Below are 14383 nucleotides of genomic sequence, written 5' to 3' on the forward strand. Positions count from 1 at the left end.
TATGGTGCATAATAAATCGACTCTCGTGCATAATGGTGCGTAATGAGTGCAATTGAATGGAACCAATTTCAGGTCGGTTAGACAAAAATCATTTCCCGCTAAAATTGAAAATTTAAAGTCTAAATTTTAAAAATTAATTATTTCCGCTAACTAGTATGGTGCATAATAAATCGACTGTGGTGCATAATGGTGCGTAATGAGTGCAATTGAATGGAACCAATTTCAGGTCGGTTAGACGAAAATCATTTCCCGCTAAAATTGAAAATTTAAAGTCTAAATTTTAAAAAATAATTATTTCCGCTAACTAGTATGGTGCATAATAAATCCACTGTGGAGCATAATGGTGCGTAATGAGTGCAATTGAATGGAACCAATTTCAGGTCGGTTAGACGAAAATCATTTCCCGCTAAAATTGAAAATTTAAAGTCTAAATTTTAAAAATTAATTATTTCCGCTAACTAGTATGGTTTATAATAAATCGACTGTGGTGCATAATGGTGCGTAATGGGTGCAATTGAATGGAACCATTTTTAGGAGGATTAGTAAAAGTGGGGCGGGCAGACGTAATTTTCCCCTGCTAAAAATTTAAAATATAAAGCCTAAATTTAAAAATTAATTATTTCCGCTAACTAGTATGGTGCATAATAAATCAACTGTCGTGCATAATGGTGCGTAATGAGTGCAATTGAATGGAACCAATTTCAGGTCGGTTGGACGAAAATCATTTCCCGCTAAAATTTAAAATTAAAAGTCTAAATTTTAAAAAATAATTATTTCCGCTAACTAGTATGGTGCATAATAAATCGACTGTGGTGCATAATGGTGCGTAATGAGTGCAATTGAATGGAACCAATTTCAGGTCGGTTAGACGAAAATCATTTCCCGCTAAAATTGAAAATTTAAAGTCTAAATTTTAAAAATGAATTATTTCCGCTAACTAGTATGGTTTATAATAAATCGACTGTGGTGCATAATGGTGCGTAATGGGTGCAATTGAATGGAACCATTTTTAGGAGGATTAGTAAAAGTGGGGCGGTTAGACGTAATTTTCCCCTGCTAAAAATTTAAAATATAAAGCCTAAATTTAAAAATTAATTATTTCCGCTAACTAGTATGGTGCATAATAAATCGACTGTCGTGCATAATGTTGCGTAATGAGTGCAATTGAATGGAACCAATTTCAGGTCGGTTAGACGAAAATCATTTCCCGCTAAAATTGAAAATTTAAAGTCTAAATTTTAAAAAATAATTATTTCCGCTAACTAGTATGGTGCATAATAAATCCACTGTGGAGCATAATGGTGCGTAATGAGTGCAATTGAATGGAACCAATTTCAGGTCGGTTAGACGAAAATCATTTCCCGCTAAAATTGAAAATTTAAAGTCTAAATTTTAAAAATTAATTATTTCCGCTAACTAGTATGGTTTATAATAAATCGACTAGTGTGCATAATGGTGCGTAATAGGTGCAATTGAATGAAACCATTTTTAGGAGGATTAGTAAAAGTGGGGCGGTTAGACGTAATTTTCCCCTGCTAAAAATTTAAAATATAAAGCCTAAATTTAAAAATTAATTATTTCCGCTAACTAGTATGGTGCATAATAAATCGACTGTCGTGCATAATGTTGCGTAATGAGTGCAATTGAATGGAACCAATTTCAGGTCGGTTAGACGAAAATCATTTCCCGCTAAAATTGAAAATTTAAAGTCTAAATTTTAAAAATTAATTATTTCCGCTAACTAGTATGGTTTATAAGAAATCGACTGTGGTGCATAATGGTGCGTAATGAGTGCAATTGAATGGAACCATTTTTAGGAGGATTAGTAAAAGTGGGGCAGGCAGACGTAATTTTTCCCCTGCTAAAAATTTAAAATATAAAGCCTAAATTTAAAAATTAATTATTTCCGCTAACTAGTATGGTGCATAATAAATCGACTGTCGTGCATAATGGTGCGTAATGAGTGCAATTCAATGGAACCAACTTCAGGTCGGTTAGACAAAAATCATTTCCCGCTAAAATTGAAAATTTAAAGTCTAAATTTTAAAAATTAATTATTTCCGCTAACTAGTATGGTGCATAATAAATCCACTGTGGAGCATAATGGTGCGTAATGGGTGCAATTGAATGGAACCATTTTTAGGAGGATTAGTAAAAGTGGGGCGGGCAGACGTAATTTTCCCCTGCTAAAAATTTAAAATATAAAGCCTAAATTTAAAAATTAATTATTTCCGCTAACTAGTATGGTGCATAATAAATCGACTGTCGTGCATAATGGTGCGTAATGAGTGCAATTGAATTCAACCAATTTCAGGTCGGTTAGACAAAAATCATTTCCCGCTAAAATTGAAAATTTAAAGTCTAAATTATAAAAAATAATTATTTCCGCTAACTAGTATGGTGCATAATAAATCCACTGTGGAGCATAATGGTGCGTAATGAGTGCAATTGAATGGAACCAATTTCAGGTCGGTTGGACGAAAATCATTTCCCGCTAAAATTGAAAATTTAAAGTCTAAATTTTAAAAATTAATTATTTCCGCTAACTAGTATGGTTTATAAGAAATCGACTGTGGTGCATAATGGTGCGTAATGAGTGCAATTGAATGGAACCATTTTTAGGAGGATTAGTAAAAGTGGGGCAGGCAGACGTAATTTTTCCCCTGCTAAAAATTTAAAATATAAAGCCTAAATTTAAAAATTAATTATTTCCGCTAACTAGTATGGTGCATAATAAATCGACTGTCGTGCATAATGGTGCGTAATGAGTGCAATTGAATGGAACCAACTTCAGGTCGGTTAGACAAAAATCATTTCCCGCTAAAATTGAAAATTTAAAGTCTAAATTTTAAAAATTAATTATTTCCGCTAACTAGTATGGTGCATAATAAATCCACTGTGGAGCATAATGGTGCGTAATGGGTGCAATTGAATGGAACCATTTTTAGGAGGATTAGTAAAAGTGGGGCGGGCAGACGTAATTTTCCCCTGCTAAAAATTTAAAATATAAAGCCTAAATTTAAAAATTAATTATTTCCGCTAACTAGTATGGTGCATAATAAATCGACTGTCGTGCATAATGGTGCGTAATGAGTGCAATTGAATTCAACCAATTTCAGGTCGGTTAGACAAAAATCATTTCCCGCTAAAATTGAAAATTTAAAGTCTAAATTTTAAAAAATAATTATTTCCGCTAACTAGTATGGTGCATAATAAATCCACTGTGGAGCATAATGGTGCGTAATGAGTGCAATTGAATGGAACCAATTTCAGGTCGGTTGGACGAAAATCATTTCCCGCTAAAATTGAAAATTTAAAGTCTAAATTTTAAAAATTAATTATTTCCGCTAACTAGTATGGTTTATAAGAAATCGACTGTGGTGCATAATGGTACGTAATGAGTGCAATTGAATGGAACCATTTTTAGGAGGATTAGTAAAAGTGGGGCAGGCAGACGTAATTTTTCCCCTGCTAAAAATTTAAAATATAAAGCCTAAATTTAAAAATTAATTATTTCCGCTAACTAGTATGGTGCATAATAAATCGACTGTCGTGCATAATGGTGCGTAATGAGTGCAATTGAATGGAACCAATTTCAGGTCGGTTAGACAAAAATCATTTCCCGCTAAAATTGAAAATTTAAAGTCTAAATTTTAAAAATTAATTATTTCCGCTAACTAGTATGGTGCATAATAAATCGACTGTGGTGCATAATGGTGCGTAATGAGTGCAATTGAATGGAACCAATTTCAGGTCGGTTAGACGAAAATCATTTCCGGCTAAAATTGAAAATTTAAAGTCTAAATTTAAAAAAATAATTATTTCCGCTAACTAGTATGGTGCATAATAAATCCACTGTGGAGCATAATGGTGCGTAATGAGTGCAATTGAATGGAACCAATTTCAGGTCGGTTAGACGAAAATCATTTCCCGCTAAAATTGAAAATTTAAAGTCTAAATTTTAAAAATTAATTATTTCCGCTAACTAGTATGGTTTATAATAAATCGACTGTGGTGCATAATGGTGCGTAATGGGTGCAATTGAATGGAACCATTTTTAGGAGGATTAGTAAAAGTGGGGCGGGCAGACGTAATTTTCCCCTGCTAAAAATTTAAAATATAAAGCCTAAATTTAAAAATTAATTATTTCCGCTAACTAGTATGGTGCATAATAAATCAACTGTCGTGCATAATGGTGCGTAATGAGTGCAATTGAATGGAACCAATTTCAGGTCGGTTGGACGAAAATCATTTCCCGCTAAAATTTAAAATTAAAAGTCTAAATTTTAAAAAATAATTATTTCCGCTAACTAGTATGGTGCATAATAAATCGACTGTGGTGCATAATGGTGCGTAATGAGTGCAATTGAATGGAACCAATTTCAGGTCGGTTAGACGAAAAGAATTTCCCGCTAAAATTGAAAATTTAAAGTCTTAATTTTAAAAATGAATTATTTCCGCTAACTAGTATGGTTTATAATAAATCGACTGTGGTGCATAATGGTGCGTAATGGGTGCAATTGAATGGAACCATTTTTAGGAGGATTAGTAAAAGTGGGGCGGTTAGACGTAATTTTCCCCTGCTAAAAATTTAAAATATAAAGCCTAAATTTAAAAATTAATTATTTCCGCTAACTAGTATGGTGCATAATAAATCGACTGTCGTGCATAATGTTGCGTAATGAGTGCAATTGAATGGAACCAATTTCAGGTCGGTTAGACGAAAATCATTTCCCGCTAAAATTGAAAATTTAAAGTCTAAATTTTAAAAAATAATTATTTCCGCTAACTAGTATGGTGCATAATAAATCCACTGTGGAGCATAATGGTGCGTAATGAGTGCAATTGAATGGAACCAATTTCAGGTCGGTTAGACGAAAATCATTTCCCGCTAAAATTGAAAATTTAAAGTCTAAATTTTAAAAATTAATTATTTCCGCTAACTAGTATGGTTTATAATAAATCGACTGTGGTGCATAATGGTGCGTAATAGGTGCAATTGAATGAAACCATTTTTAGGAGGATTAGTAAAAGTGGGGCGGTTAGACGTAATTTTCCCCTGCTAAAAATTTAAAATATAAAGCCTAAATTTAAAAATTAATTATTTCCGCTAACTAGTATGGTGCATAATAAATCGACTGTCGTGCATAATGTTGCGTAATGAGTGCAATTGAATGGAACCAATTTCAGGTCGGTTAGACGAAAATCATTTCCCGCTAAAATTGAAAATTTAAAGTCTAAATTTTAAAAATTAATTATTTCCGCTAACTAGTATGGTTTATAAGAAATCGACTGTGGTGCATAATGGTGCGTAATGAGTGCAATTGAATGGAACCATTTTTAGGAGGATTAGTAAAAGTGGGGCAGGCAGACGTAATTTTTCCCCTGCTAAAAATTTAAAATATAAAGCCTAAATTTAAAAATTAATTATTTCCGCTAACTAGTATGGTGCATAATAAATCGACTGTCGTGCATAATGGTGCGTAATGAGTGCAATTGAATGGAACCAACTTCAGGTCGGTTAGACAAAAATCATTTCCCGCTAAAATTGAAAATTTAAAGTCTAAATTTTAAAAATTAATTATTTCCGCTAACTAGTATGGTGCATAAAAAATCGACTGTGGTGCATAATGGTGCGTAATGAGTGCAATTGAATGGAACCAATTTCAGGTCGGTTAGACGAAAATCATTTCCCGCTAAAATTGAAAATTTAAAGTCTAAATTTTAAAAAATAATTATTTCCGCTAACTAGTATGGTGCATAATAAATCCACTGTGGAGCATAATGGTGCGTAATGAGTGCAATTGAATGGAACCAATTTCAGGTCGGTTAGACGAAAATCATTTCCCGCTAAAATTGAAAATTTAAAGTCTAAATTTTAAAAATTAATTATTGCCGCTAACTAGTATGGTTTATAATAAATCGACTGTGGTGCATAATGGTGCGTAATGGGTGCAATTGAATGGAACCATTTTTAGGAGGATTAGTAAAAGTGGGGCGGGCAGACGTAATTTTCCCCTGCTAAAAATTTAAAATATAAAGCCTAAATTTAAAAATTAATTATTTCCGCTAACTAGTATGGTGCATAATAAATCGACTGTCGTGCATAATGGTGCGTAATGAGTGCAATTGAATTCAACCAATTTCAGGTCGGTTAGACAAAAATCATTTCCCGCTAAAATTGAAAATTTAAAGTCTAAATTTTAAAAAATAATTATTTCCGCTAACTAGTATGGTGCATAATAAATCCACTGTGGAGCATAATGGTGCGTAATGAGTGCAATTGAATGGAACCAATTTCAGGTCGGTTGGACGAAAATCATTTCCCGCTAAAATTGAAAATTTAAAGTCTAAATTTTAAAAATTAATTATTTCCGCTAACTAGTATGGTTTATAAGAAATCGACTGTGGTGCATAATGGTGCGTAATGAGTGCAATTGAATGGAACCATTTTTAGGAGGATTAGTAAAAGTGGGGCAGGCAGACGTAATTTTTCCCCTGCTAAAAATTTAAAATATAAAGCCTAAATTTAAAAATTAATTATTTCCGCTAACTAGTATGGTGCATAATAAATCGACTGTCGTGCATAATGGTGCGTAATGAGTGCAATTGAATGGAACCAATTTCAGGTCGGTTAGACAAAAATCATTTCCCGCTAAAATTGAAAATTTAAAGTCTAAATTTTAAAAATTAATTATTTCCGCTAACTAGTATGGTGCATAATAAATCGACTGTGGTGCATAATGGTGCGTAATGAGTGCAATTGAATGGAACCAATTTCAGGTCGGTTAGACGAAAATCATTTCCCGCTAAAATTGAAAATTTAAAGTCTAAATTTTAAAAAATAATTATTTCCGCTAACTAGTATGGTGCATAATAAATCCACTGTGGAGCATAATGGTGCGTAATGAGTGCAATTGAATGGAACCAATTTCAGGTCGGTTAGACGAAAATCATTTCCCGCTAAAATTGAAAATTTAAAGTCTAAATTTTAAAAATTAATTATTTCCGCTAACTAGTATGGTTTATAATAAATCGACTGTGGTGCATAATGGTGCGTAATGGGTGCAATTGAATGGAACCATTTTTAGGAGGATTAGTAAAAGTGGGGCGGGCAGACGTAATTTTCCCCTGCTAAAAATTTAAAATATAAAGCCTAAATTTAAAAATTAATTATTTCCGCTAACTAGTATGGTGCATAATAAATCAACTGTCATGCATAATGGTGCGTAATGAGTGCAATTGAATGGAACCAATTTCAGGTCGGTTGGACGAAAATCATTTCCCGCTAAAATTTAAAATTAAAAGTCTAAATTTTAAAAAATAATTATTTCCGCTAACTAGTATGGTGCATAATAAATCGACTGTGGTGCATAATGGTGCGTAATGAGTGCAATTGAATGGAACCAATTTCAGGTCGGTTGGACGAAAATCATTTCCCGCTAAAATTGAAAATTTAAAGTCTAAATTTTAAAAATGAATTATTTCCGCTAACTAGTATGGTTTATAATAAATCGACTGTGGTGCATAATGGTGCGTAATGGGTGCAATTGAATGGAACCATTTTTAGGAGGATTAGTAAAAGTGGGGCGGTTAGACGTAATTTTCCCCTGCTAAAAATTTAAAATATAAAGCCTAAATTTAAAAATTAATTATTTCCGCTAACTAGTATGGTGCATAATAAATCGACTGTCGTGCATAATGTTGCGTAATGAGTGCAATTGAATGGAACCAATTTCAGGTCGGTTAGACGAAAATCATTTCCCGCTAAAATTGAAAATTTAAAGTCTAAATTTTAAAAAATAATTATTTCCGCTAACTAGTATGGTGCATAATAAATCGACTGTGGTGCATAATGGTGCGTAATGGGTGCAATTGAATGGAACCATTTTTAGGAGGATTAGTAAAAGTGGGGCGGTTAGACGTAATTTTCCCCTGCTAAAAATTTAAAATATAAAGCCTAAATTTAAAAATTAATTATTTCCGCTAACTAGTATGGTGCATAATAAATCGACTGTCGTGCATAATGGTGCGTAATGAGTGCAATTGAATGGAACCAATTTCAGGTCGGTTAGACGAAAATCATTTCCCGCTAAAATTGAAAATTTAAAGTCTAAATTTTAAAAATTAATTATTTCCGCTAACTAGTATGGTTTATAATAAATCGACTGTGGTGCATAATGGTGCGTAATAGGTGCAATTGAATGAAACCATTTTTAGGAGGATTAGTAAAAGTGGGGCGGTTAGACGTAATTTTCCCCTGCTAAAAATTTAAAATATAAAGCCTAAATTTAAAAATTAATTATTTCCGCTAACTAGTATGGTGCATAATAAATCGACTGTCGTGCATAATGTTGCGTAATGAGTGCAATTGAATGGAACCAATTTCAGGTCGGTTAGACGAAAATCATTTCCCGCTAAAATTGAAAATTTAAAGTCTAAATTTTAAAAAATAATTATTTCCGCTAACTAGTATGGTGCATAATAAATCCACTGTGGAGCATAATGGTGCGTAATGAGTGCAATTGAATGGAACCAATTTCAGGTCGGTTGGACGAAAATCATTTCCCGCTAAAATTGAAAATTTAAAGTCTAAATTTTAAAAATTAATTATTTCCGCTAACTAGTATGGTTTATAAGAAATCGACTGTGGTGCATAATGGTGCGTAATGAGTGCAATTGAATGGAACCATTTTTAGGAGGATTAGTAAAAGTGGGGCAGGCAGACGTAATTTTTCCCCTGCTAAAAATTTAAAATATAAAGCCTAAATTTAAAAATTAATTATTTCCGCTAACTAGTATGGTGCATAATAAATCGACTGTCGTGCATAATGGTGCGTAATGAGTGCAATTGAATGTAACCAATTTCAGGTCGGTTAGACAAAAATCATTTCCCGCTAAAATTGAAAATTTAAAGTCTAAATTTTAAAAATTAATTATTTCCGCTAACTAGTATGGTGCATAATAAATCGACTGTGGTGCATAATGGTGTGTTATGAGTGCAATTGAATGTAACCAATTTCAGGTCGGTTAGACAAAAATCATTTCCCGCTAAAATTGAAAATTTAAAGTCTAAATTTTAAAAATTAATTATTTCCGCTAACTAGTATGGTGCATAATAAATCGACTGTGGTGCATAATGGTGCGTTATGAGTGCAATTGAATGGAACCAATTTCAGGTCGGTTAGACGAAAATCATTTCCCGCTAAAATTGAAAATTTAAAGTCTAAATTTTAAAAATTAATTATTTCCGCTAACTAGTATGGTGCATAATAAATCGACTGTCGTGCATAATGGTGCGTAATGAGTGCAATTGAATGGAACCAATTTCAGGTCGGTTGGACGAAAATCATTTCCCCCTAAAATTGAAAATTTAAAGTCTAAATTTTAAAAAATAATTATTTCCGCTAACTAGTATGGTGCATAATAAATCGACTGTGGTGCATAATGGTGCGTAATGAGTGCAATTGAATGGAACCAATTTCAGGTCGGTTAGACGAAAATCATTTCCCGCTAAAATTGAAAATTTAAAGTCTAAATTTTAAAAATTAATTATTTCCGCTAACTAGTATGGTTTATAATAAATCGACTGTGGTGCATAATGGTGCGTAATGACTGCAATTGAATGGAACAAATTTCAGGTCGGTTAGACGAAAATTATTTCCCGCTAAAATTGAAAATTTTAAGTCTAAATTTTAAAAATTAATTATTTCCGCTAACTAGTATAGTGCATAATAAATCGACTGTGGTGCATAATGGTGCGTAATGAGGGCAATTGAATGGAACCAATTTCAGGTCGGTTGGACGAAAATTATTTCCCGCTAAAATTTAAAATATAAAGCCTAAATTTAAAAAATTATTATTTCCGCTAACTAGTATGGTGCATAATAAATCGACTGTCGTGCATAATGGTGCGTAATGAGTGCAATTGAATGGAACCAATTTCAGGTCGGTTAGACAAAAATCATTTCCTGCTAAAATTGAAAATTTAAAGTCTTAATTTTAAAAATTAATTATTTCCGCTAACTAGTATGGTGCATAATAAATCGACTGTGGTGCATAATGGTGCGTAATGAGTGCAATTGAATGGAACCAATTTCAGGTCGGTTAGACGAAAATCATTTCCCGCTAAAATTGAAAATTTAAAGTCTAAATTTTAAAAAATAATTATTTCCGCTAACTAGTATGGTGCATAATAAATCGACTGTGGTGCATAATGGTGCGTAATGAGTGCAATTGAATGGAACCAATTTCAGGTCGGTTAGACGAAAATCATTTCCCGCTAAAATTGAAAATTTAAAGTCTAAATTTTAAAAATTAATTATTTCCGCTAACTAGTATGGTTTATAATAAATCGACTGTGGTGCATAATGGTGCGTAATGACTGCAATTGAATGGAACAAATTTCAGGTCGGTTAGACGAAAATTATTTCCCGCTAAAATTGAAAATTTTAAGTCTAAATTTTAAAAATTAATTATTTCCGCTAACTAGTATAGTGCATAATAAATCGACTGTGGTGCATAATGGTGCGTAATGAGGGCAATTGAATGGAACCAATTTCAGGTCGGTTGGACGAAAATTATTTCCCGCTAAAATTGAAAATTTAAAGTCTAAATTTTAAAAATTAATTATTTCCGCTAACTAGTATGGTGCATAATAAATCGACTGTGGTGCATAATGGTGCGTAATGAGTGCAATTGAATGGAACCAATTTCAGGTCGGTTAGACGAAAATCATTTCCCGCTAAAATTGAAAATTTAAAGTCTAAATTTTAAAAATTAATTATTTCCGCTAACTAGTATGGTTTATAAGAAATCGACTGTGGTGCATAATGGTGCGTAATGGGTGCAATTGAATGGAACCATTTTTAGGTCGGTTAGACGAAAATCATTTCCCGCTAAAATTGAAAATTTAAAGTCTAAATTTTAAAAATTAATTATTTCCGGTAACTAGTATGGTTTATAATAAATCGACTGTGGTGCATAATGGTGCGTAATGACTGCAATTGAATGGAACAAATTTCAGGTCGGTTAGACGAAAATTATTTCCCGCTAAAATTGAAAATTTTAAGTCTAAATTTTAAAAATTAATTATTTCCGCTAACTAGTATGGTGCATAATAAATCGACTGTGGTGCATAATGGTGCGTAATGAGGGCAATTGAATGGAACCAATTTCAGGTCGGTTGGACGAAAATTATTTCCCGCTAAAATTGAAAATTTAAAGTCTAAATTTTAAAAATTAATTATTTCCGCTAACTAGTATGGTTTATAAGAAATCGACTGTGGTGCATAATGGTGCGTAATGGGTGCAATTGAATGGAACCATTTTTAGGAGGATTAGTAAAAGTGGGGCGGCAGACGTAATTTTCCCCTGCTAAAAATTTAAAATATAAAGCCTAAATTTTAAAAAATAATTATTTCCGCTAACTAGTATGGTGCATAATAAATCGACTGTGGTGCATAATGGTGCGTAATGAGTGCAATTGAATGGAACCAATTTCAGGTCGGTTAGACGAAAATCATTTCCCGCTAAAATTGAAAATTTAAAGTCTAAATTTTAAAAATTAATTATTTCCGCTAACTAGTATGGTTTATAATAAATCGACTGTGGTGCATAATGGTGCGTAATGGGTGCAATTGAATGGAACCATTTTTAGGAGGATTAGTAAAAGTGGGGCGGTTAGACGTAATTTTCCCCTGCTAAAAATTTAAAATATAAAGCCTAAATTTAAAAATGAATTATTTCCGCTAACTAGTATGGTGCATAATAAATCGACTGTCGTGCATAATGTTGCGTAATGAGTGCAATTGAATGGAACCAATTTCAGGTCGGTTAGACGAAAATCATTTCCCGCTAAAATTGAAAATTTAAAGTCTAAATTTTAAAAAATAATTATTTCCGCTAACTAGTATGGTGCATAATAAATCCACTGTGGAGCATAATGGTGCGTAATGAGTGCAATTGAATGGAACCAATTTCCGGTCGGTTGGACGAAAATCATTTCCCGCTAAAATTGAAAATTTAAAGTCTAAATTTTAAAAATTAATTATTTCCGCTAACTAGTATGGTTTATAAGAAATCGACTGTGGTGCATAATGGTGCGTAATGAGTGCAATTGAATGGAACCATTTTTAGGAGGATTAGTAAAAGTGGGGCAGGCAGACGTAATTTTTCCCCTGCTAAAAATTTAAAATATAAAGCCTAAATTTAAAAAATTATTATTTCCGCTAACTAGTATGGTGCATAATAAATCGACTGTCGTGCATAATGGTGCGTAATGAGTGCAATTGAATGGAACCAATTTCAGGTCGGTTAGACAAAAATCATTTCCCGCTAAAATTGAAAATTTAAAGTCTTAATTTTAAAAATTAATTATTTCCGCTAACTAGTATGGTGCATAATAAATCGACTGTGGTGCATAATGGTGCGTAATGAGTGCAATTGAATGGAACCAATTTCAGGTCGGTTAGACGAAAATCATTTCCCGCTAAAATTGAAAATTTAAAGTCTAAATTTTAAAAAATAATTATTTCCCTTAACTAGTATGGTGCATAATAAATCCACTGTGGAGCATAATGGTGCGTAATGAGTGCAATTGAATGGAACCAATTTCAGGTCGGTTAGACGAAAATCATTTCCTGCTAAAATTGAAAATTTAAAGTCTAAATTTTAAAAATTAATTATTTCCGCTAACTAGTATGGTTTATAATAAATCGACTGTGGTGCATAATGGTGCGTAATGGGTGCAATTGAATGGAACCATTTTTAGGAGGATTAGTAAAAGTGGGGCGGGCAGACGTAATTTTCCCCTGCTAAAAATTTAAAATATAAAGCCTAAATTTAAAAATTAATTATTTCCGCTAACTAGTATGGTGCATAATAAATCGACTGTCGTGCATAATGGTGCGTAATGAGTGCAATTGAATGGAACCAATTTCAGGTCGGTTGGACGAAAATCATTTCCCGCTAAAATTGAAAATTTAAAGTCTAAATTTTAAAAAATAATTATTTCCGCTAACTAGTATGGTGCATAATAAATCGACTGTGGTGCATAATGGTGCGTAATGAGTGCAATTGAATGGAACCAATTTCAGGTCGGTTAGACGAAAATCATTTCCCGCTAAAATTGAAAATTTAAAGTCTAAATTTTAAAAATGAATTATTTCTGCTAACTAGTATGGTTTATAATAAATCGACTGTGGTGCATAATGGTGCGTAATGGGTGCAATTGAATGGAACCATTTTTAGGAGGATTAGTAAAAGTGGGGCGGTTAGACGAAATTTTCCCCTGCTAAAAATTTAAAATATAAAGCCTAAATTTAAAAATTAATTATTTCCGCTAACTAGTATGGTGCATAATAAATCGACTGTCGTGCATAATGTTGCGTAATGAGTGCAATTGAATGGAACCAATTTCAGGTCGGTTAGACGAAAATCATTTCCCGCTAAAATTTAAAATTTAAAGTCTAAATTTTAAAAAATAATTATTTCCGCTAACTAGTATGGTGCATAATAAATCCACTGTGGAGCATAATGGTGCGTAATGAGTGCAATTGAATGGAACCAATTTCAGGTCGGTTGGACGAAAATCATTTCCCGCTAAAATTGAAAATTTAAAGTCTAAATTTTAAAAATTAATTATTTCCGCTAACTAGTATGGTTTATAAGAAATCGACTGTGGTGCATAATGGTGCGTAATGAGTGCAATTGAATGGAACCATTTTTAGGAGGATTAGTAAAAGTGGGGCAGGCAGACGTAATTTTTCCCCTGCTAAAAATTTAAAATATAAAGCCTAAATTTAAAAATTAATTATTTCCGCTAACTAGTATGGTGCATAATAAATCGACTGTCGTGCATAATGGTGCGTAATGAGTGCAATTGAATGGAACCAATTTCAGGTCGGTTAGACAAAAATCATTTCCCGCTAAAATTGAAAATTTAAAGTCTAAATTTTAAAAATTAATTATTTCCGCTAACTAGTATGGTGCATAATAAATCGACTGTGGTGCATAATGGTGCGTTATGAGTGCAATTGAATGGAACCAATTTCAGGTCGGTTAGACGAAAATCATTTCCCGCTAAAATTGAAAATTTAAAGTCTAAATTTTAAAAATTAATTATTTCCGCTAACTAGTATGGTTTATAAGAAATCGACTGTGGTGCATAATGGTGCGTAATGGGTGCAATTGAATGGAACAATTTTTAGGAGGATTAGTAAAAGTGGGGCGGCAGACGTAATTTTCCCCTGCTAAAAATTTAAAATATAAAGCCTAAATTTTGAAAAATAATTATTTCCGCTAACTAGTATGGTGCATAATAAATCGACTGTGGTGCATAATGGTGCGTAATGAGTGCAATTGAATGGAACCAATTTCAGGT

This window comes from Leiobunum rupestre, chromosome 2 (genome assembly GCF_980474605.1).
Source record: "Leiobunum rupestre chromosome 2, qqLeiRupe1.1.hap1, whole genome shotgun sequence".
NCBI lineage: Eukaryota > Metazoa > Arthropoda > Arachnida > Opiliones > Sclerosomatidae > Leiobunum > Leiobunum rupestre.